Raw genomic sequence first — 22,496 nt, forward strand, 5'->3', positions numbered from 1 at the left:
TCTTTGGCTTGCTCTTTTTAAATTTATGATGATGACCCCTTTCCCCTGTATTTCCAGCAATATTTTTTCCAAGAACAATGAGACACCAAGCATTTTTATTATTTTACTTTTCAGGAGACCATTAAATGTGTCCTGCTCATGGTTCGGGTTATCAGTCAGAAGTGATTTTTATTTAAGATGCGAAAACCCTTAAGCTTTCCAGCGAAGTCTTTGTAAGCATGCAGAATGTTCAAATACCACAGGGCTTGGGGTCAGATTTTGTTGTTCAAATGTATATGCATTAATGTGCTTTCCCCACCCTACCCCCTATTTTTGACTTGAGGCTAGAAGTGTCTTTAGAAATTCTTGCACACCATGGTCCTGATATTATAGGACTCTAACTTAGTTTACAAAACTATAGAGGAAACACAACAGAGCAGATATGTTCTAAAACACAGTCATTTAGTAAATTGAGTTTCTACTAACCATAATCTTTCAAGTGAATCAAAGACTGTATTAGTAACAATGTTCTCATTTTCTAGTTAATTATTATAGAAAGCACTAAAATATAAACACATATTCATAATGCATTAATTACACATATAATATAATTATATTACAAATATATATAATTATATCTATGTATAATATAGATATTTACATATATATATTTACATATATATATACGTGTATATATATATCAGTGCCCTCCACAACAATTACTTATAATAACTGTTCAATATCTCATTGTTCCCTCCTGGAAAGTTGTTTAATTTTATTTTAATTTTTATTGAATATTTTATTTATTTACATTTCATATGTCATCCCCTTTCCCCATTTTCCCCCCCTAGAACTCCCATCCCATCCTCCTCCTCCTTTTTGCTTTTATACTTTTAAAATTACATGCATGTATTAAGGTCAGTGCTAGGTTGAGGGTCTAGCAATACAATAGATGTAAAGAGTCAAGGAACAAGCAAGGCATTAAACACAATTATGTGAACACTCCTGTGATCACTGTTTCTAAGGGCTTAGCAGGATGACCAAAATATCTGAGCCAACTTCCCTGTCCTAGCCCAAAGTCATTTTCACGTCTGAAGCCGACTTTCTTGTTTTAGTCTAAAGTTTAGATTCCTGCCTGAAATTACTTCTTTGTTCTAGCCTAATGTCAGATTCCTGCCTGAAGCCCATTTTCTTGTCCTTGGCCAATGTCATATTCCTACCAAGCAGCCTATTTCCTTGTTCTTGGTCCATGTCAGATTCCTACCAAGCAGCCTATTTCCTTGTTCTTGGTCCATGTCAGATTCTTACATTTTTAAGCATGTTTTTCCCCTGGTCTTCCAATTGAATTTTCTTACTGTGATATAATTTTCTTTAAGGTTTTTTTCTGCCTAAAGTATGCACCCCAGTAGTATATATATTGAGACTTGTGAAAACACCACCACAATAGTTCTTAGAAAATATTTATCACCTCATCACAAAGCCATCCTTGTTCACACCACCTATCTCCCCACCTTTGCAGCCCCTAGGCTAGCACCAATGGCATGCTTTCTATCTTTTCGGAATTGAATTCTGGCCACTCTCATTTAGAGAAAATTATGCAGTATATGCTTCCTTGTGATTGGTTTCTTTAACTTAGCATAATGTTTCCAAGGTTCAAACATTTATGGCATGTATCCGTGCTTTGTTCTCTTGCAAGTGGCATTTCATTTTATGTCTAGATTGTCCTTTATTTGTTCATCAGCTAATAAACATTTGTGTTTCTGATTTTGAGGTTACTATGACTAATGCAGCTGTGAACATTTTTGTGTAAGTTGGGTGAACATTTGTTTTAAATTCTCTTTGCAGTATCTAAGAATGGAATGGTTGACTTACATATAAACATTGTGCTTAACTTGTTAAGGAACTGCCAAACTTCCACATTTCCACAATAAAACATTTTAAATTCCTACCATAAGTCTAATCTCTCCACAGTCTTACCAAAACTTGTAGTTTTTAGTACTGTGTGTTTTAGTACTTCAGTTTTGATTTGCCTTTTCCTGATGCTTAGTAATGTTGAATATTTTTCATGGGCTGTTTCTATTTATACCCTATAATTATTTTTTAAAAATTGAATTGTCTTATTATTTAATTATGAATTTGTTATACTTGATTTATGAATATTTTCTGCTATTCAGGGAGTTTTTTCTTCAGTGGGAGTTTATTCTGTGTTTTATTTTTGTGATGTTGAAGAGCAAATCTAGGACCTTTCACCTTTTAGAGAAGTGCTATACTACTGAGCTACTTGAAGGTTGGTGTCTTTAGAAATACAAGAATTTTCTGTTTTGATGAAGTGAAATTTTTTCCTGTATTGATTGTACTTTTGAAGTCAAGTATGTTTTCTAATTCAAGGTCACAAGAATTTATGGCTATCTTTTCTTTTAAGAATTTTATAGATTTACTTTTTACATTTAGGTGTGTATGTGTATTTGTGTGTTTGTGTTTGTGTGTGTGTGTGTGTGTGTGTGTGAGAGAGAGAGAGAGAGAGAGAGAGAGAGAGAGAGAGAGAAAGAATTATATTTTAATTGTATTTTAAGAGAAAAGTTTTATTTTAACAGGAAGGGTGATATGTAGGAGGAGCTAAGGTGGGAGGAGTAAGGAGAGAAAGAGGAGTAAGGAGAGGAGGAGGAGGAGAGGAGGAGCTGGGGGCAAGAGGTCATGGAGGCAGACGTTCACATGTCCCGCCAGTCAAAGTTAATATATTTAGGTTGGGTATTGGGTTACACTTCTGATTGTATGGGCATCTTGTTATTGAGCATCAGCAAACTTATAAAGCCTTTGATTAACATTAAAAAAAATTGTATAAAAGCAAAAAGGAGAAGGGGGGATGGGATAGGGGTTTTCTAGGGAGGGGAAATGGGGCAAAGGGATGGCATCTGAAATGTAAATAAAATATCCAATAAAAATTAATTAATTAATTAAAAAAAATAATTTTATAGATTTACTTTTTACATTTAGATGTGTGTGTTTGTGTGTGTGTGTATGTGAGAGAGAGAGAGAGAGAGAGAGAGACAGACAGACAGACAGACAGACAGAGACAGACAGCACTGTCAATTGGAGATCAAGTGTTCAAATGCCTGACATTATGGAGGCATCTCTTCAAACACCATAGTTGATGAACTCAGATAAAAACCTAGATCTTAATCAGTCTGGTTGCTTTCTGAACATTTCCTACTGAAGCTAGCCTGATCATGTCACTAAGGAGATGGAAACAAGGGTGGTTTTTACAATATGGGGTTTCTTCATCTCTAGAGAAATAGAATTGATACCACAGGGAAAAAAGTTTACATTAAATGCTTAGATGAGATAATGAGAAATATCTTGTTTTATTTGTAAGAAAATTACCTTATGTGTAAGTGATATGTCAACTAATATTGTCTTAGTTTGTGTTTTACTGCTGTGAAGAGACACCATGACCAAGGCAACTCTTAAAAGGAACATTTATTTGGGGCTGGCTTAGAGGTTCAGAGGTTCAGTCCATTATCATCAAGGTGGGAGCATGGCAATATTTAGGCAGACTTTGGGCTGGAGGAGCTAAAAGTTCTACATCTTTATCTGAAGGCCAATAGGAGAAGACTGGCTTCCAGGTAGCTAAACAGTGGTCTTAAACCCTACACTGAAGTGGCACACTTCCTCCAAGGCCACACCTACTCCAACAAGGCCACACCTCCAAATAGTGCCACTTCTGGGTCAAGCATATTTAAATCACCACAAATATGATATGTGTCTTTTAGTGCCTAACAGAATAGGGAAGACTGCCCTGCCATTGTGGTAAAATCATGAAATAACCACATGTCCACATTTATCTGTGGATATTGCTTATATCTTTTTAAGTAGTCTTGTACTTATCTTAAAATTATAAAATGAATCTCCCAGTCATTATTGAAAAGATGGTCTACTTTTCTCTAGCTTATTTTTTTTTATATGCTGTCAATTATCAAGGCAATATTTTCGTCAGTGTTTTGCCAGTGACTTAAACATTGGCCATTTCTCTCTATTTCTAAAATTATTAGAACTAAATACAAGCTTTAAAAACTATTCAGAGAAAAAGTGTGGCTATTTATAATGCTGTGTCAAAAGTAAGGTTTTTAACACAATGAATTAGTCACTGTTTTTAAAGAGCATGTAGCTGGTAGTGTGAGCATACAACCTCCATTAAGTACCTATCAGGTACTATTGTGGCTACTTTAGACTATATGTACTAATTTCTGAATAGGGTAATATAGTGACCACTGGAAGTGGGAAGTCACTTTTTAAAGATCAATAATACTAAGTGCTGACATTATGCCAGATATTTTTATGTGTTTGAATCCTTATATAGCGACTGCTTAGGCAAGTATCATTACTCATCAGAATTAAGGAAGGTTAAGTAACTTGTCCAGTATCACTTACCTGTGTGTTTTGAACACAAGTCGGTCTCAGCAAAGCTCTTGAGTTCTTATCACAATGGTTCTGGAAATTAGTGTACCCCTCATAGCTCTAAGATTACCTGTCAACTGCCTCAGTAGTCATGGGTAGTATGAAGTAACAAAGTTTTTCCAAGTTAACCTCCACCTGGGAAATTGCAGAGTTGTGGATGATAAGAGAGAGGAGGAAGGGATGCTGAAGGAATTCTGAACCAGCTGCTAGCTGATGGACTAGAACTTGATAGAAGGAGAGGTGATATGGAGGAGAAGTTAGTTTCCTTCCTGATTTTTTAATACATTGTTTTTCTGTTCAGTGCAGTTTGCAAACAGTATACAGTGGCAACCTTGTCTCCTCCCTAATCTAGTCTCCAGAGCTAGTTAAGTAAGTAGATACAATTCAGCACAGAACTTTATGCCAGTAACCCAATTAAAGTAGATGCAATGCTAAGAAAATTTGTGTAAGACTATTTTAAGTCCGGAAATAATTTAAACTCAGCCTTCTGCAAAATCTTTAAAGTGACTTGTGATTCCAGTGGTGGTAGAAGAAAATAAATTTACGCTTAAGAATTTGGGGCCTGAGAAGGTAGTTCAGTGGTGAGATACAGCTTATTGTGAAGGTTTGGTTCCCAGAATTCAGCTGGAGGGTAGAGATATGAAGACTGAAGTACAGGGTCCCAGAAAGGAATGGCAGGCAATGTCTACCTACAGATAAACCAACAAACAAACAAACAAACAAACAAACAAACAAAAAAGAAAACAGACTGAGGAGCTATCCAAGAAAGACAAGCTTCCAAGCAGACAAAGAGATATAGAGGGCCTGGGCATGGTAGAATATACATTTAATTCTAATACTTAGGAGGCAGAGAGGCAAGTAGATCTCTATAAGTTAGAGACCAGCTTGGTCTACATATCAAATTCTAGGCCAGCTGGGGCTATATAACGAGCTCCTATCTTTTAAAAAAAAATTTAAAGAGTGAGTGGAAGAAATACAAAGAACTAAATGCAATTAAGAGACCTCAACAAATGGCACAAGAGAGATGCCCATATGTCCCACTCACTCTGCTCCAGCAAGCAGGAAAACAGTTGCCCTCACCTTGCCTGAGCAAACTGTAAAGCCAGCCCTAAGGGCCTGAGTGCAGGAGAATTGGCTCCACCCCCGAACTGGCCCTGGAGGTGGGGGTGCAGGAGGTGGGCTGACCAACTCAGCTTTTACCCAGGCCCAGATCCAGGACTTTGAGTTGGCCCACCCCAATGTCTACCTTATCTGTGAACTGCTGGAGCATGTGAAGGGGCCAGTTCTGCAGAGCCAAAGCTGCAGGATCTCCATAACACAATTTGTTTGCTTGCTTGCTTTTGGAGAGTAGGTTGCAACGGTGGAGGGAAGATAGGAAGGAATAAGGAGATGAGTGGAATTGGGATGCATGATGGGAAACTCTCAAAGAAACAATAAAAAGTTAAGAAAAAAGTCTCAGCAAAAGCAAGCTGTTCTTGTATCTGATATGATGATGACCATTTATACCATTCTTATCCACTATCTTGATTCTCTGTTTTTAATACATGTAGCTAGAATGAAAGGTTGTCTTGGAACCTTGGAGTTACATATAATAATAAGAATTTGTTTAAAATACACACAAACACACACATACAAAATAGGGATGTTGAGATACCCCAGCTGGCAAAGGCACTTATTGCCAACCCTGACAACCTGAGTTCAATTCCCAAGATCCACATAACAGAAGGAGAGAACTGACCCCCACAAATTGTTCTCTCATCTCCTGTGTGTGCTGGCATGCCTCTCCCGAAATAAATAAATAAATAAATAAATAAATAAATGAATGAATAAATAAATGTGAAAAGTGAGAGTCTCCTCTTTTGTATGCAAATGCAATTGTCTTCTTAAATACAATGCAGCCAGTGGGTTTATAATATGAAATCTCAAGAGGAACTGCTTTAGAGGAGAATGGCACATATAATAGCACCTTCTGATTTTAGAAGCAATGAGCTATTGTTTGCAGATAGTTTTGCATCTCTCCAGTAAAAGGAGACTGAAAGAAGTTGCTTTTCAGCATTCCTTATTTTAGTGTATATTATAATGATTAGGGTGTTAATTTTAGATGGTTGAGCTTTTAGTACCTTGTATTTTTTCTTGTTAATATAGTCATGCATCTTCTAAAAGAGTGCTCAACAAGGCCTTGTTAGACTCAGAGGTGGTGTTCTCTACCTTTCTGCAATTGGTTCAGCTGATTTTTTCCTAAGTGTGCTTGAAAATCAGATAACCAGAGTCCCCAAAGTACTTTTCTTAGTAGTTATCTAATCCATCCTTCTAACACCATGTGTACCTCCTCCCCACTGTGCTCCTCTTTGTCAGTGATCAAATTTCATCCTTGAATCTCTAAACAGATTTACTTGTAATGTATTTTCCTATTTGCCTGTGTCATTATTTCTTCAAGGCCCAACTAAAGTCTTACTTCCTTTCAAGAGCTTTCCTGTATTGTTTACATTGTCCTTTCTTCCCATGTGTGTTGGTTTTTTGTTAATTTCAGCATCTGTTCTAAGTCTGTAGGTGTGCCCAACTGGTGGCCGCTGGGCCACATGTGGCCGATGCTAGCTGTGAAAGTGGCCCAATACAAAAATCATGAAATTACTTAGAACATGATAAGATTTGTATGTGCATTAAAAATAATTACACAGTTCCTGAGTCCAAATTTTGCACATAACAACATCATGTCTGAGTTTCGAAAGGTCGGAGCTAGAGTCTGAGAGCAGAGACTAAGGAAGACTGAATTTGACTCACTGTGGCATCTTTACGGCTACCTTGGTTTGATAACTCAGGTGGACAACAGGGCTCAGCGTGTAGTCACAAGAAGTGAATTCAGGATAGTGAAGGGATAAAAACAAAGACGACAATTAGAAGAGCCACATGGACAAGGTATAGTAAAAACCACGTACAAACTTCCCCCAATGCAAGTTAAGATATGAGCTTGAAATGTTATGTGCCAGGAAAGCTCACTAGAGACTGAGTGTCCTAGGTTTTTTGCTGTGCTTGGTCATGTAGACATCTTCTGTCTTGTGTACACCAGCATTTCGGACCCTCAGAAAGCAGAGCATATGTTCAGCATAAACTATGTTATATAAACATCTCATAGGAAACTACTTTTCTGAATTCTAGAATGACTCTGACCTTCATGAAATCTACGTTACCACTTGCTGGCTAAGGCCAGTCTTCCTAAGGGTTAGCAATCTCATGCCTGCTAACTCTTTTCTGCAAAATGTGCTGTTATAATGACCTTTCTGAAATGCTCTCAGAAGCTGAAATTGTCGGTCTTAGGAAATAAATATTGCCTTGTTACTAAAAGGTGTTTAAAATACAGGTAGTTAAAAACCTGTATGAGAAACTTAAAATCACTTGGAACATCCATTGCTGTTGTCTGACCTTGTGACATTCATAGTCTCATGAAGTATTATTTATATATTATATACCATTTTGTGTTTGTTTTTCTCATATGCTAATCCTTTATTATACAGGAAAAAGTAACTGGGTTACAAGTCAGAACATGAGTTTTGACTGGGTGCTGCCACTCTTTACTGCTCTCAATAGTTTTCTTATGTGCTTATAAAGGATAAGAATGTGTGTTATCTCTGGTATTTCTGTCTCTTGAGAAAGTCTGTTGGATTGTTTTGTTTAAAATTCTTTATGATACTGAAGTAAAATTCTGCTTCGCTATAATATTCAATGATTCCTACTCTTCTTAGTTATATGTTTGGACAACTCTCCACTTTGGGAGGCAGTGTCTTCTAGGATTACCATCACTAATGCCCCATCACTTAAAGTTGGAACTTTGCTTTCTTCTGGAGACTGGTGGACTAAACCACTGAAGATAGGAAAGGTCAAGGGCAGAGCTGAGGTTAGATAAATGTTTGCTCTTTCTTCTCAGAACTTTCCTGAGATTTGGAAAGCCTGTATGCTTAAGATGATACATAGAAAAAAAAATAAAAGTGATTGAATATTTCTGAAACTCTTGTACTATTATAATGACTGTCTTTGTGGACGATCGTGATTCTGTCATTAAAAAGGTCTAAATAAAGGCCACTGCTTTCACTGAACATGGCTTTCATCATTGTGTCCACCTTGTGTTTCAGATAAGGATGTCTTTTTAAAACTTTCAAAAATCCAAGAGAAAGCAATATAATCAGACTCAATTACAGGAAAAGAAAATTAAAGGACAATGTCTCTACTGAGTATAGATAGAAAAATCCTCAACAAAATTCTAGCAGGCCAAATTCAAAAGGATATCAGAAAAATCATTATAATCAAGTATATTTATCCCTTAGATGCAAGGAAGTTTTAATGTGTGTAAAACAATGAATGTGATACAAAATTAAAGCCAAAAATTATAGGATCATTTCAATAGATACAGGAAAAGCATTTTACAAGGATGTCTGCTCTGAAAAACTTCTGTTCAGTGGTCAACAGTGGTGGCGCACACCTTTAATCCCAGGACTTGGGAGGTACTGGCTGGGTATTCTCAGTTAGTTTGAGGCTAGCTTGGTCTACAAATAGAGTTCAGGACAGCTAGGGCTCTGTTATACAGAGAAACTCTGTCTCAAAAAACAAAACCAAAGGAAACCAGACCCCCAAATCAAACAGACAACATGCCCCACCCCACTCTGCATAGTACTAGAAGTCCTGCTAAGATCGTTAGGCAGAAACAAGAAAAAAATGTATCTAAATATGAAAAGGGAAAATGAAAGTGAAATTGTGTCTCTGCTCTCTTCTTATATATTTAAAAACAACAAAAAAGTAAGAATTCTAACCCCCCAAAAATCTGGTAAACAGATTCAGTAAAGTATATGCCATAAAACTAATAAAGTTTCAATACTTGGCAAACTATACAAAACAATTTTTTTAAGAAAACCATTTCAGGCTGAAGAGATGGCTCAGCCATTAAAGGCTAGGCTCATAACCAAAATTATAAGAAAACAGTTCCATATTCACTAATATTCTTTTAAAAGCCTATGAGTGTGTTTGACAAAAGAGGAAAAAGACTTATATGTCCAAAACTTGGAAACATTTAAGAAAGAATTTCAAGATGACAAAAATATATTTGTATGTGTGTTCTACTCATGGATTAAAAGCATGTTGTTACATTTTATACTACCTAAAACAATTTATAGATCCAATGGAATCCCCTTTAAAATTCTAGTGTCATTTCTAATATAAGTATAGTAGAAAGTTTTCCTATACTTAACAAAATCACAAAAAGCCCCAGAACATTTAATCCTAAGTATAAAATAACAGAGACATCACACTTCCTAACTTCAAAATAAAAGGCTATTATGATCAAAATAGCATGCATGATACTGACATAAAACATATACCAACAGAATAAGAATATTCTGTTGAAATGAAGCATACATATATAGTTAATTGGGTTTCCTTGGAGGCACCAAAAACACATGTGTGGAAAGGTGGAAAGAACATTCTCTTCAGCACATAAGTTATGGGTATTCCACAAGTCAGGACTGAAGTTGAATGCTTATCTCACACCTTATGCAAAAATCAGCTCAGATTGTATTAAAGACCTAGATATAAGACCTAAACTAAAACTTCTACAATAAAACATAAGTGACTTTTTGTGACATTGAGCTGGATGAGAGAATCTGAGTAGCTTTGAAGGATGAATAAATATCCCTCAGAATGACTGGAGTATAGTGTTCTACACAAGAGCTTATTTTTCAGGCTGAGAGAATAACATAACAGTGAAAAGGCAGGAATTACGTATTTAAAGGTAGATGCTATGGTATGATGGTATGGGAAGGAGTCGGCAAAGGATGAATTCAGAAAGTTAGGAAAGGCCAAAGGTGAAAAGGTCCTTGAAAACCAGCCACACCATAAGTTGATTTTATTTTTGTTTTTATTGTTTTATCAAAAGAGTACAAAGATCAAAGAGTTTTTAGAAGATTAGGTAATACAGCCATGTGCCCCTAAACTTTTTGAGTCTTTGAATCCCAAAAATTTAAATACAAGACTTCAGACATTCAGAGTTCATTGTTTTCTGAGAATAAGAAATTCTTAGGAGTAAAAAGGATCTTAATTGTTATCCAGTCCATCAGTTATCAAATCTACCTGTGCATAAAAAAATCCAAGTAGATTTTTTTTATAAATAAGAATTTCTAGTTTCTGTCTCACATTTCTATTAAGCCCAATTTTTCTTATAATAAGATTTATGGGTAGTTCTTATGTAACCAGATAGAGATAAACACTGGCTTTATCAACCCTCTTTATCATTCAGGTCCCACAAATGCTTTTCTTTGAGTATGAAAATATTTTTCTTCCTGTTCTGTTTGTTATTCTATTTATGCCTTGAACTTAATTCACCTAATTATCATTCTCCAACATTTTCTTGACCTAGGACTTTTCTTCATACAGTAAATAGTTACTGATCGACAATTTAGAACCTTCAGGTGATGTGAGAAGTGTTTATTGATTTAGGGTTTGAGATGACTGGAGTAATTTGTTCTTTCTCTTCCCTCCCTCCCTCCCTCCCTCCCTCCCTCCCTCTTTCCCTCCCTCCCTCTCTCCCTCCTTCCCTCTCTCCTTCACTCCCTCTTTTCTTCCCTCCCCCCTCCTTCCTTTCTTCTTTCTTCTTCTCCCTCCTCCTCTTCTTCCTCCTTCTTCTCCCTTCCTCCCTCCCTCCATCTCTGTTTGGGGGGGGGGCGACTTTCAGTATGTAGCTCTGGTTATCCTGGAACTCACTTTGTAGACCAGGCAGGCCTTTATCTTCCCAGTGTTAGGATTAAAGGTGTGTGCCACCACACCTGGCTTGGAGCAGTTAAGTTTCTTCAAGGAGTGTGGTGACCTGAGAGTAGGTCTATAAACTTTTCTCCTTTTCCCCAGCTTCATGACTTTCCTCACCAGGTGTATGCTGAGATCCTTCTTTCCCAAGTTCTGTTAGCCATCCTAATGACCTTTCCTGTCTTTTAGTATATCTCTGGCCTTGAGATGATTACTTCTTTGTTGTTGTTGTTGTGTCTTCATTAGTAAATTTACATCAAATTGATCTTAAAGCTATTTTTTTTCCAGCTCTGTATTCTGTCATGCTGTTGTCCAGACTCTGCTGGTCTTTGGGGCAATGGCATAGCAGGACTCTGACATAAAAGCCAACTTCTGGAGTATAACACTTTCACTTAGGCTCTAGACTCAGTGGCACGTTAGTATCAGTGTTTCCTGTGGGCTTTTAATCAAAGGAAACTCTGGATATAGGAATGGTTTCATTTTAAGCATTAGCAGCTGTAGCTGAGAATGTAAGATATGAAAGGGTTATGGATGCCACTAGACCCATTTTAACAACTGGGTAGTTTCAAAGCACACCATGACATCTAAGTTATTTTTGAAACTCATGGGTCAGAGTGTGTTTAGTTCCCTTTCCTGGGAAGGTAGAGCATCATTAAAGAACATTTGGTCTTGGTAATGGGCTGAATTTTCCTTTGCTCTGTTGGGACCTTCAGCTGTAACAAGAAAACTTAGTGATATGAGTACTTTGATATAGGCAAACTAAGCACTTTCTGTTGAAATCAGCTTGCTTTTATCATGGACTCTGAACACAGTTTTCTTTTCCACAGTCTTTTTTCCTTGATGTTTGTAACTGTTGTACCTAGTCATTCTCAAAAGCCCCTACTTTACCATGTCTATTCCTAACCACCATTTTTACCTTTCTCTAAAATTCTAAGAGGCATCTGCCATGCCATTTAATTCTTTTCAGTCTTGTATGATCATCTCATTATTTTGTGTGTGTGCATCATTTGTTGTTTTAGAGATAGGGTCTTGCTATTAGCCCAGACTGGCCTTGAGTTTCCCATGGAACCCAGGTTAACCTCAAACTTGCAGCTCTTGAACACCCAGCTGTGCATTTAGAGCAGTCTGAAAAGCTGTCTTGAACAGAACACACACACACACACACACACACAGAGAGAGAGAGAGAGAGAGAGAGAGAGAGAGAGAGAGAGAGAGAGAGAGAGAGAGAGAACAGTCTGAAGACTACAGAGCCAAGAGCTATCTACAGAGAGCCGTCTAGGAAGCCATCTTGAGCAGAACATAGGCCATCTTAGACCCATGATTTCACTTCAGGTCATTTGTTTTGCTGCTCTCAAACACCCCTTGTCTCACAACCTCTCTCCAAGCTGAGGCTGGTCCTTGGCAGTCTTCCATGGAGGAAGCTCTGGGCTCCATCCATAGAATTACACCAAGAAGAGATTAGGAGATAGACAGAGGGGGAAAAAGAGAAAAAGAAATGTAAGTAGAAAATATCATAAAAATAACTGGAATTTAAAGGATAAGGCATAATGGAGGAAAACTTAGAACTAGATCTTGTGATCCTTTGTTTCAGCCCTGTCTCCACAAGTAAAGTCTTCTCTTACATTTCTTATATACATGTCTCCTAAATTTTTCTTCCTTCAAATTGGTTTCATCCCTAACTATGATTAATTGGTTCTAATTGTCAACCTCATACAACCTGATCACCTGAGAAGGGAGTCTCAATGAATGGTGTCTAGGTCAAATTGCTTGTGGATATCCCTTTGGGAGATTATCTTGAATGTGATAATTGAGGTGTGCAGACTTGCCTACTGTGTATGGCGCATTCTCTGGGTATAGGGTCCTGGATTGTGTAAGAGTGGGAAAAGCAATCTGAGCCCCACTATACATGCATTAATTCATTGCTCTTAGATCTTGACTGTAGATGCAGTGTGACTAGCTGCTTCAAGTTCCTGCCATTTTTGGGGGAGGGGGCAAAGTTAAAGTAAGCTTTATTATATATTAAATGCTGACCAAGAAATGGACTTTGGTCAGGACCACTCTCTGGAAATTTTCATCTGAAATGGCTAAGTTCCTCCATCTTAACTGCCCCACAATGATGAACTGTAACTATTTCTCCCTTAAGTTGTTCTCATCAGGATATTTTATTATGACCGCAGAAAAGAAATAAAAATGATTTCTGTGTTGTTGGTTTTAATCATCAACTTGACACAATCTAGAGTCACCTGAGAAGGGTTCTGAGAATGTCATTGAGGAATTGTTGTAATGGCATTGATTGATAAGAGAAGACCTGCCCACTATGGATGGTACAATTCCCTAGGCAGGGAATTTGTGGATTGTATAAAATAGAGAAGACAGGCTGAATACTAGCTCATTGATTGATTTATTGCTTTCTGCTCTCGAAAATATTTGTTTACTTGTGTCTGCACACATGTACTACAGCATGTAAATGTATGTGTACAGGTCAGAGGACAACTAGTGGGAACTGATTCTTTCCTTCTATCCTGTGAGTCTTCGGGATTAAACTCAATCAGCTTGATGGGAAGTTTCTTTACCAGCTGAGCCATCTCACCTGTCATGACCAAGTTCTAGACAGTGGATGTGATGTGACAGGCTGCTTCAAATTCCTGCCACCTTGAGTTCCCTTCGATGATGGACTGTAACCTGAAGTTGTGAGCCAAATAAACTCCCCCCCTTAGATTTTTTTTTCTGGTATTTTATCACAGCAATGGAAAGGAAATGGAGATTTTAACACCTTATTCCCATCTTAATAAATACTATCAATCACCATCCATTCAGTCATGATAGAACTTTGAGGTCACTTTGTACACCCTGTTCCCATTCATTTCATCTAGTTTAACATGGACCAAATCCTTTATACCCTGTATTTGTCCTTACATTTTCTCTATCCTAGGTCATCATCAATTTTCACATATGCTCAAAAATAGGTTCCTCTATATTCTTCCTATTTTCACGTTTACTGTCCTACAAACCTTTCTCCATAAGAGATTTAAACAGAAATTTTAAATTTAAACAGAAAAGATTTAAACAGGAATGAATTAGTTAAAGATATAGTTAAGTGTTTTTGTATTAAAGGGCTCATTCTTGTTGATGGTTTTCAGAATCCCACAGCAGGCCAGGGGGTGGCTCAGAAGAGCACACAGGTGTCTGAGACCAGTCCAGATCTCTAGAAGAACATTTTCAAGAATCTTATTCCAAGTGACATTTTCTTTTATTCTGTTAGTTATAAAACTTCTGCTCCTAGATGGTACTGTAAGGTTTGTGATAATCAACTTCTGCTGTTTGTGACTATTTACAATATGTTCTAGTAACTAAATGAATAAAGCAAATGATGAGAATGGTTTTCCCTTAAATAGAAACTATCAGTGAAAAGATGGAAAGTGTATATATTTGTCTATACATGCTGTATATATACCTATAACTATATAGTTATTAATTTTAAATATAACATATATATATATAAATTAGAAAATCTACAGTCTAGAAGTACAATAACTGAAACAGATTTAAGCAAGCAAGAGAAATCAATAGCTTTTAAGTTTGGTTATAATTGGGATAATATAGTGTAGGGATCAAAATAAATAAAAGCAAAACTAACAATTGTTGTTGTCTCTGACAACATAATTGAATTGTCTGAGCAATCTGGTTTCAGCTATTCAGTTTTACCTGAGAATGCCAGCTCAAGCATTGGCTGTTGCATTGGACTAAGAGTTTGCATTCTGTTATGCAAGAAAAATATGGTCTGATTCTTTTTGTCTATCTAGACCTTTTCATGTGTCCAAAAAGCATGAGGGAGATTTTCTAAATATATTTTTCCTAATATGCCTTGCCCCTATGTAGCCTGAGGTAACTTTCCCTTCCTGAGCACTGCAGTCCTTTATTTATACACAGTTCTTGACATGATAGACAGTTAACAAGTGTTTCAGTGATAGATAAGAATACTAAGAAGAAAAGGTGAAGATCTATATCTTCCAGGGGTATTTGATTTTAAAAGTCTGAGAAAATGAAGGAAAGAAGACCTGAGATCAGAAAGTCTTCTCCAGGAAAACAAGACCAAGCACAAACTGATGTGGAAGTCCTTCAGTGTGTAAGTTACATAGCTGCATCAGAAAATATTCCCTCCTAAGATTTTTGGGAGAATATAAGAGTTCTTATGTGCTCTATCTTAGTTAGGGTTTTATACTCCTAGGAAAATTCTATTATGGCTTGAAAGCAGATCCTCTCTTATCTAGCCACCTTAATGTACATGATGAAGTCCTACAGTTCTATGGTTTCCAATGTGGACATGGTTTTTATAGTTCTTTTGCTGTGTGACACCTGTTTACTCCTTCACAGCTACGTAGTCAGATGTAATGCTTGTAGATTTTGTGTTTATAGTCACACAAAGTCAAAATTAAGATATCTGGGTGCTGGAAAAAAATCTGTTTTTTAAAGCTTATTCTTGTTGGCAGAATCCTGCTTCTTCTGGTTATAGACTGAGATGAACCAGCAATAACTTTGACATCTGGAGGCCACCTACATTTCTACACAGGTGGCCCTGTCCATCTCACATTGTCTTGTGCTTCAGATCTCTGAGTCTCTCGTCTCATCAGCAGAAAAATAGCTTCTGTTTTAAAGAACACGTTGATATGATAGGCCTCTCTGGCTGGTCTTCCTGTTTTAAAGTTGACTTTGTCATGTGATAGATTGACTGTTTATGAGTGTAACATCCATCACACCTAATAACCTAGGGTTAAAGTTTTGTCTGCCATATCTGTATTCTGTTTCAACTTACTTTTTTTCTTTTTTACAGATCTGTAGGTTTTGAGGCAAGCTAATGGGTGTCATAGTATTTCAGTTAGTAAGTAAAAATACCTACATTTTTAGTGACCAAATTAATATTGGGAGTCACATACAAGAATGATGATCTTCCTTATGTTCAAGTATTTGACATAGAAAATCATGTATATAGTATGATTTTAAGGTTTAGAGAAGTAGATTTAAAAAGTAATAATTATTTGTTATGTAATTCATTATTTAATTGTGGCCACTGTTCTGATGCTTATGTAGAATGTTTAAATTTTTCCATTGGCAATTTCTAATTTTAATAAATTAACATAGTTCGGATGATAAGATTTGCTGGGTATTGTTTGATTATTTGGTTTGGTTTGTTTTCACGATAACATTTCTTCTGTCCTGGAGCTCACTCTGTAGACCAAGCTGGTCTCAAACTCAGAGATCCACCTGCCTCTGCCTCCCAAATGCTGGGATTAAAAGTGTGTGCCACCATTGTCTGGTTAAAAGCAAAATTCTGCTGCTCATTCATATAAGTGTCTTCTATACCTTTTACTGACATAAAAAAATGTGGACTTGAATAGACGATGAATTATGGATTCAGGTCTTGGCCTTACCATCAATTAGAGATGTGTGTGTGTGTGTGTGTGTGTGTGTGTGTGTGTGTGTGTGTGTCTGTGTTTTATGGGGTAAGACACATTAGATTAGATACTTACATTTTAATATCTGTGAAATTATTTCAAAATACAGGTGAGATGGTGAAACATCCTATGTTATAGATTTTACATATATCTCATAGAAGCTTTCTTATTTAAAGGAAAAAATACTTGAAGTTAGACATCAGAAATATTAACTATTTCTTACTGTCTACATACAAACAGATACCGACAAGAGCTTCTATAATAAATTTATCTTTGGGATTGAAATGCCATTACCTTGGGATTATCTAGCGCCAAATTGTTTCCTTCCTGCTTGAATGTTTTCCTTTTTACATCTTATTAAACCTGTAGTTTTTCTCTAATGGATGTTGTTGCAGTCTAATGACATTTACTCTACCCTTATTGACGATCTGCTGAAAAAGTAGATTAGCAGATATCTAACAGGGAGCTTGTCAGTATAATGATGTCATTGTAATCAGGCTGAGTAATATAATTCTCTGCTTAGTTCATTTGTGAATGGTCATCCTGAGAGGTCATTCCCATTTGAGATGACTCATGTGGGTTTCTGGAATATGGCACTGTGCATTAAAGGAGGCCATGTAAGGGGAAGCAGTGCCATTTATTCATCATCTTTGTCCTTTTCGTACAATGTGAGCTGTGAGCTTTACCTTCCTTCCTTCCTCCCTCCCTCCCTCCCTCCCTCCCTCCCTCCCTCTCTCCCTCCCTCTTTCTCTTCCCTTCCCTTCCCTTCCCTTCCCTTCTCTTCTCTTCTCTTCTCTTCTCTTCTCTTCTCTTCTCTTTCTTTTTTTTCTTTCATTAGAGACAGGTTGCTTCATTTAGCCCTGGCATTGTAGAACTCTTTCTGTAGACCAGGCTGGCTTCAAACTGTGAGGTTCATCTGCCTCAGCCTCCTAAGTACTGGCATTAAAGGTGCACAACTACCACTCTGCTAATTCAACATTTAAAGTGATTTGACTATAGGATCTCTACCATAGAACACTCAACAAACTATAGAACATGGTTTGGGAAGGACTAGTGTCTTCTAATGTAAGGAAGTTCACCCAAATCTTAGAGACTATCCATGTGTGTTTATTGTAAGTAGTTTTGTTATTACTCATCATCTGGCTACTGGATGGAGAATCTGAGGCCATTCAGGTCTGAAGAGACTTGTCCAAAATATTGTTAGGGACAGAGTATGGCTAAGAATAATCAAAATCTTCTGTCTCTCAAATTTGAGTTTTTCTTTATTATAGTTCAAATCTTAATAACTGAGAAAAAGACCTAGCTGTGAGGCTTCCTCTACCCCCTAAAGATGGCCATGTCTTTAATTCTGAGTTACAGTTTGGAAGTAGGATTAAGGAGAAGGATTTCCTGTTCTAGGAGAGTCAGTGCCTCTTCTGGTGTCTGAGGGTACTACACACGTGATTTATAGACATACAAGAAAGGAAAACACTCATACTCAAACATTTAAAAACTAGAGTATTTATTTTAAAAAGACATCTGCTACTAGTGTGAACTAACTCATCCATCTTTGTAGTCTTTATACTATAGGAGTGAGCATTCAATGAGTGAGGTTCTGGATATTTAGTGATTGGGACTTTAAGTTTTTGGGTTGTTTGTTTAAGATACAATCAATTTAAGAGCCAATTTTTCTCAGAATGTCTTGGTTTTCTACTTAAAAGACAGAGATGAGGGAAACAGAAATTCTGAGGAATTTTGAAAAAAAAATGTGGTAATAAAGGTTAAGTTCAGAATGTCACTGACAGCCTGTACTTTCATTCCTAAATACTTGCTTTGGTATATGTTGAAAGCTTTCATTTTTGTTTCATTCAACTGGGAAGTATCAGAAATGTTTTTCTAGAAGTATCTTACAGGAAATTTGGACTTGAGAAAGGGAACATGATTGGAAGTGTTGGGGATGGAGAGATGTGAGGCAAGAGACAGGCAGAAAACACAACCAAAAGCATAGGTTGGGAGAAGGTATATTTTCATCCTCCTGGTGGCTACTGGTTTTGAACTTTGTTGTCTTGAACAAGATCTTTTTTTTTTTTTTCAGTCCACAAAGGCTTTTTATTTATGCTTTACATTAAAAGAAAAAAAAGAATCCCTGGATTTTTCCCTCCGGTATATTTTCATCTTGCCTTCCCCACCCCCACCCCCCCCATGCCAGCAGAGGTTGTCAGCACAATGAAACCAAACTGGTGTGATAGAAGCAGATTGCTCTGCCATTTTTCTAGGTCTTTGAGTTGCACATCACATCTAGGGCTTATAACTCCACACTTGTTCAACCTTTCTGTGAGGTTCACAACCATCTTCCCAGCTCTGTGATCATCAGTGATCTCGAATTCACCAATGCAGCCATGCTTCATCATCACAGTTAAGAACCAAATGATGACTTTAGAACGTGGCCTGATGAGGATCTGGCATTTGCCTCTCTTCTCAGCGTTGTTGATGCTCTTGAGAGCATCTGCCAGAACATTCATTTGCTCCATGGTGATGGTGAGGGAAGATGGCAGGAAGAGAATAGGAGGAGCAAACGCACAGAGTTATGATGAACAAGATCTTTAATCTCTCTGGTCTTCTTATCTGATTTCTAAAATAAAAATAATATCAGTCTTTCCAAGATTATGATGATTGCATAAATCAAAGTATGTTTTAAATGTTACTATATCATATTCATCAAACCAATTATAGTTTGCCTTTGAGGAAATAACATCTTTGCTATAATATAAAAAAGAAAATCTGGGAAATTCCTGATGATTTCTAAGTGCTCTTTAGAGGTTTTGTTCTCTTTTCATTTTCTTTTCCTTCACCAACACACCCCATCTCAAAGCTTGCTTCTCTCTTCTCATACTACCTCTTGCCTCTGTAAGGAAATGAAAAAGGCTGTCTATACAGAAAGCTCTTCTGGATTTGGAGTAAGGTGCAAAAGGAAAGAACTTTCCCTATCTAAACTCTTTGTAACACTATAGATTAAAGACTCGAAAGTTGTATCATTATTCCTACTATTTATTGACTGGTTTACATAGAGTAAGTTTAATTTTTTAAATAAAACTTAATTGCTATATTTCTTTCTTAAGTTGATGCTTGTGGTAGGTTGAATGAAAATGGTCTCCATAGGTTCATATATTTGAGTACTTGGGCCTAGCTGGTAGAACTGTTTGGGAAGGATTTGGAGGTGGGGCCTTATTGGAGGAGGTATGTCACTAGGGGAGAGCTTTGTGGTTTCAAATGCCAATGCCATTTTCAGTTAGCTTTCTCTGCCTTATGAATTGAGACATAAGCTCTCAGTGCTCTCGTGCTATACCTGCCTGCTTGCTGCCATGCTTCCCACCGTGATGGTCATGGACTCTAACCCTCTGAAACCATAAGCCCCAAAATTATATACTTTCTTTTATACGTTGCCTTGGTCATAGTATTTTATCACAGAATTAGAAGAGTAATTAAGACAGCACTATTATAATATATCCTGAATGCAGTTATGGCCATAATATTCTTAGCTTGGTGTCTTGAATACTGTGATACTTGTTGAGTATTAATTGTCATTATCATTGTCATCATCTCATTCTTTCCAGATCCCTTCTAGTTCTTAGGTAATCCTAAATGAACTTTAAAGAACTGCTCATTCCTTACCAGTCCCATGGGCTGGGGTGATTGAGAGGAAATCATCTTTAGTACTTATCTGGTCTCAGAGTCTCTCTCTGTCTCTGTCTCTGTCTCTGTCTCTGTCTCTCTCTCTCTCTCTTTCTCTCTCTGTGTCTCTCCCTTTATCTCAAATATCTTATTTTTCTTTAGGTTAAATAAGACTTTTGATCCCAAAACATTACACTTATTTTTAAAAAATTATAATAATTTTTAGCTGGCTGTGGTGCTACAATCTTTTAGTCTCACTACTCTGGAGGTTGAGGCAGGTGGATCTCTGTGATTTCGAGGCCAGTCCAGTCTGCATAGAGACTTCTAGAACTGCATAATAGAGAGATCCTATCTCAAAAAGGCCAATTTAAAAAAAGATTTGTTTTGTGTACACTAGTGTTTTGCTTTCATGTATGTCTGTGCACCATGTACTCATGAAAGTCATAAGTAGACATCAGATTCCCTGGAACTATAGTTATGGATAGTTGTGAACTGCCATGTGAGTGGTAAGAATTGAACCCCAAATCTTTTCAAGAACAAGTATTCTTGACCTCTGAGTCATTTATCAATCCCCTACACTTATTTTTTGTATCAATATTCTGTTCACTCTATCAGCCTACCTACTGGATCTGGCTAGTGGGTTGAGAAATCTGGAACTCCTTAACCATCAGTTCACTGCATTCAGTCTTCCATCTCTGAGGACATTGACTCCTGTTCTATGTTAAGACATCAAAGATGTCAGTGTACTGGGACATCTAATTTAGGGATTTACATGTATTACATGGATTGATAAGGAACATGGTGACTGGTATAGTGAATTGGAATCTGGGTCATAACATCATGTTTTCAGGCAGGCTTCTGAGAAAGAAGTGTTCAGGAGCTATTCAGTGTTAAGGCCTAGGTAACTGTTACCTATCTAATCTGCTATTTTGTGCTGTTACTGATGTCATAAGGAAACTTTCTCATGCGTTGTTACTGCTGTTACTAAGAAACTTTCTCAAGCCCAAGTTGATTGAATATTCTTTTATATTCTGTGCTCTTGGAAACTAATCACAACAGATTTGTATAGTTAGCCACAATAAGCTTTGACCTGAACCACCACCCAGCAGCACTTTCTGCACCTGTGTATGGGCTGGTATGTTATTTGCTTTTATAAGCGGCACCTGGGATGAACCCTAATATAAGAGAGATACCTGCACCAATATAAGAAACTATTTGGAATGAGACTTCCATTTTGAGTAGGAGGTCAAGTAAAGTTGGAGTTCCTAAGACCTCCCTGGGAACTGACATCCTATTTGACAGAAAGAGACATGTATGTGGGTAACTGACATAATGGTTGGCAAGTTAAGACATGAATGTTAGATAAGTCACATCCTGGTTGACAAGGGAAGACATGAATGTTAGACAAGGCAAGTCCCCTGCCACAATTGAATACAGCCAATGGAGACAGGAGTAAATCTACAACAAAGACATGTTCCTAAGGAAATCACCTATCCGTAAATCCTGATTGGTGGAGTAACTTGGCACAGATGTTTGTAGATCCCAGGCTTAAAAAGCCCTGTAGAGCCGGCGGTGGTGGTGGTGCACGCCTTTAATCCCAGCACTTGGGAGGTAGAGGCAGGCGGATTTCTGAGTTTGAGGCCAGCCTGGTCTACAGAGTGAGTTCCAGGACAGCCAAGGCTACACAGAGAAACCCTGTCTTGGAAACAAAGAGAGAGAGAGAGAGAGAGAGAGAGAGAGAGAGAGAGAGAGAGAGAGAGAGAGGAGAGGAGAGGAGAGGAGAGGAGAGGAGAGGAGAGGAGAGGAGAGGAGAGGAGAGGAGAGGAGAGGAGAGGAGAGGAGAGGAGAAGAGAAGAGAAGAGAAGAGAAGAGAAGAGAAGAGAAGAGAAGAGAAGAGAAGAGAAGAGAAGAGAAGAGAAGAGAAGAGAAGAGAAGAGAAAAGAAAAAAAAGAAAAGAAAAAGCCCTGTAGAATCTTAACTCACTGTCATTGTTCAGCTCTGAGCCTTTACCCTGGCCCTGACTGATTAGTCCTGGCATCATATGCTCAATGAACGATCCCTATCTGACTGAGATTGGTGTTTGTGGGCTTGTGAGGTGGCTCCTGGACCTCAACACTCAGGCTGTTGGGAGAGACCCATGGAAAAGAGCCCCAGGTGGCTGCTGGTAGAATTGTA

The 22,496-nt window shown here is 37.5% G+C and overlaps 1 protein-coding gene and 1 pseudogene across 2 annotated transcripts in view; one reads left to right on the plus strand and one right to left on the minus strand.

The window, feature by feature from the left end:
* Syn2 (synapsin II) overlaps positions 1–22,496 on the plus strand; it is a 141,333-nt gene that overhangs the window by 44,629 nt on the left and 74,208 nt on the right. The gene's annotated exons all lie outside the window — the stretch shown is intronic.
* On the minus strand, positions 18,821–19,180 carry LOC117715113 (small ribosomal subunit protein uS8 pseudogene; annotated as a pseudogene).

The sequence above is a fragment of the Arvicanthis niloticus genome, chromosome 9 (assembly GCF_011762505.2).
Source record: "Arvicanthis niloticus isolate mArvNil1 chromosome 9, mArvNil1.pat.X, whole genome shotgun sequence".
In the NCBI taxonomy this organism is placed as follows: domain Eukaryota; kingdom Metazoa; phylum Chordata; class Mammalia; order Rodentia; family Muridae; genus Arvicanthis; species Arvicanthis niloticus.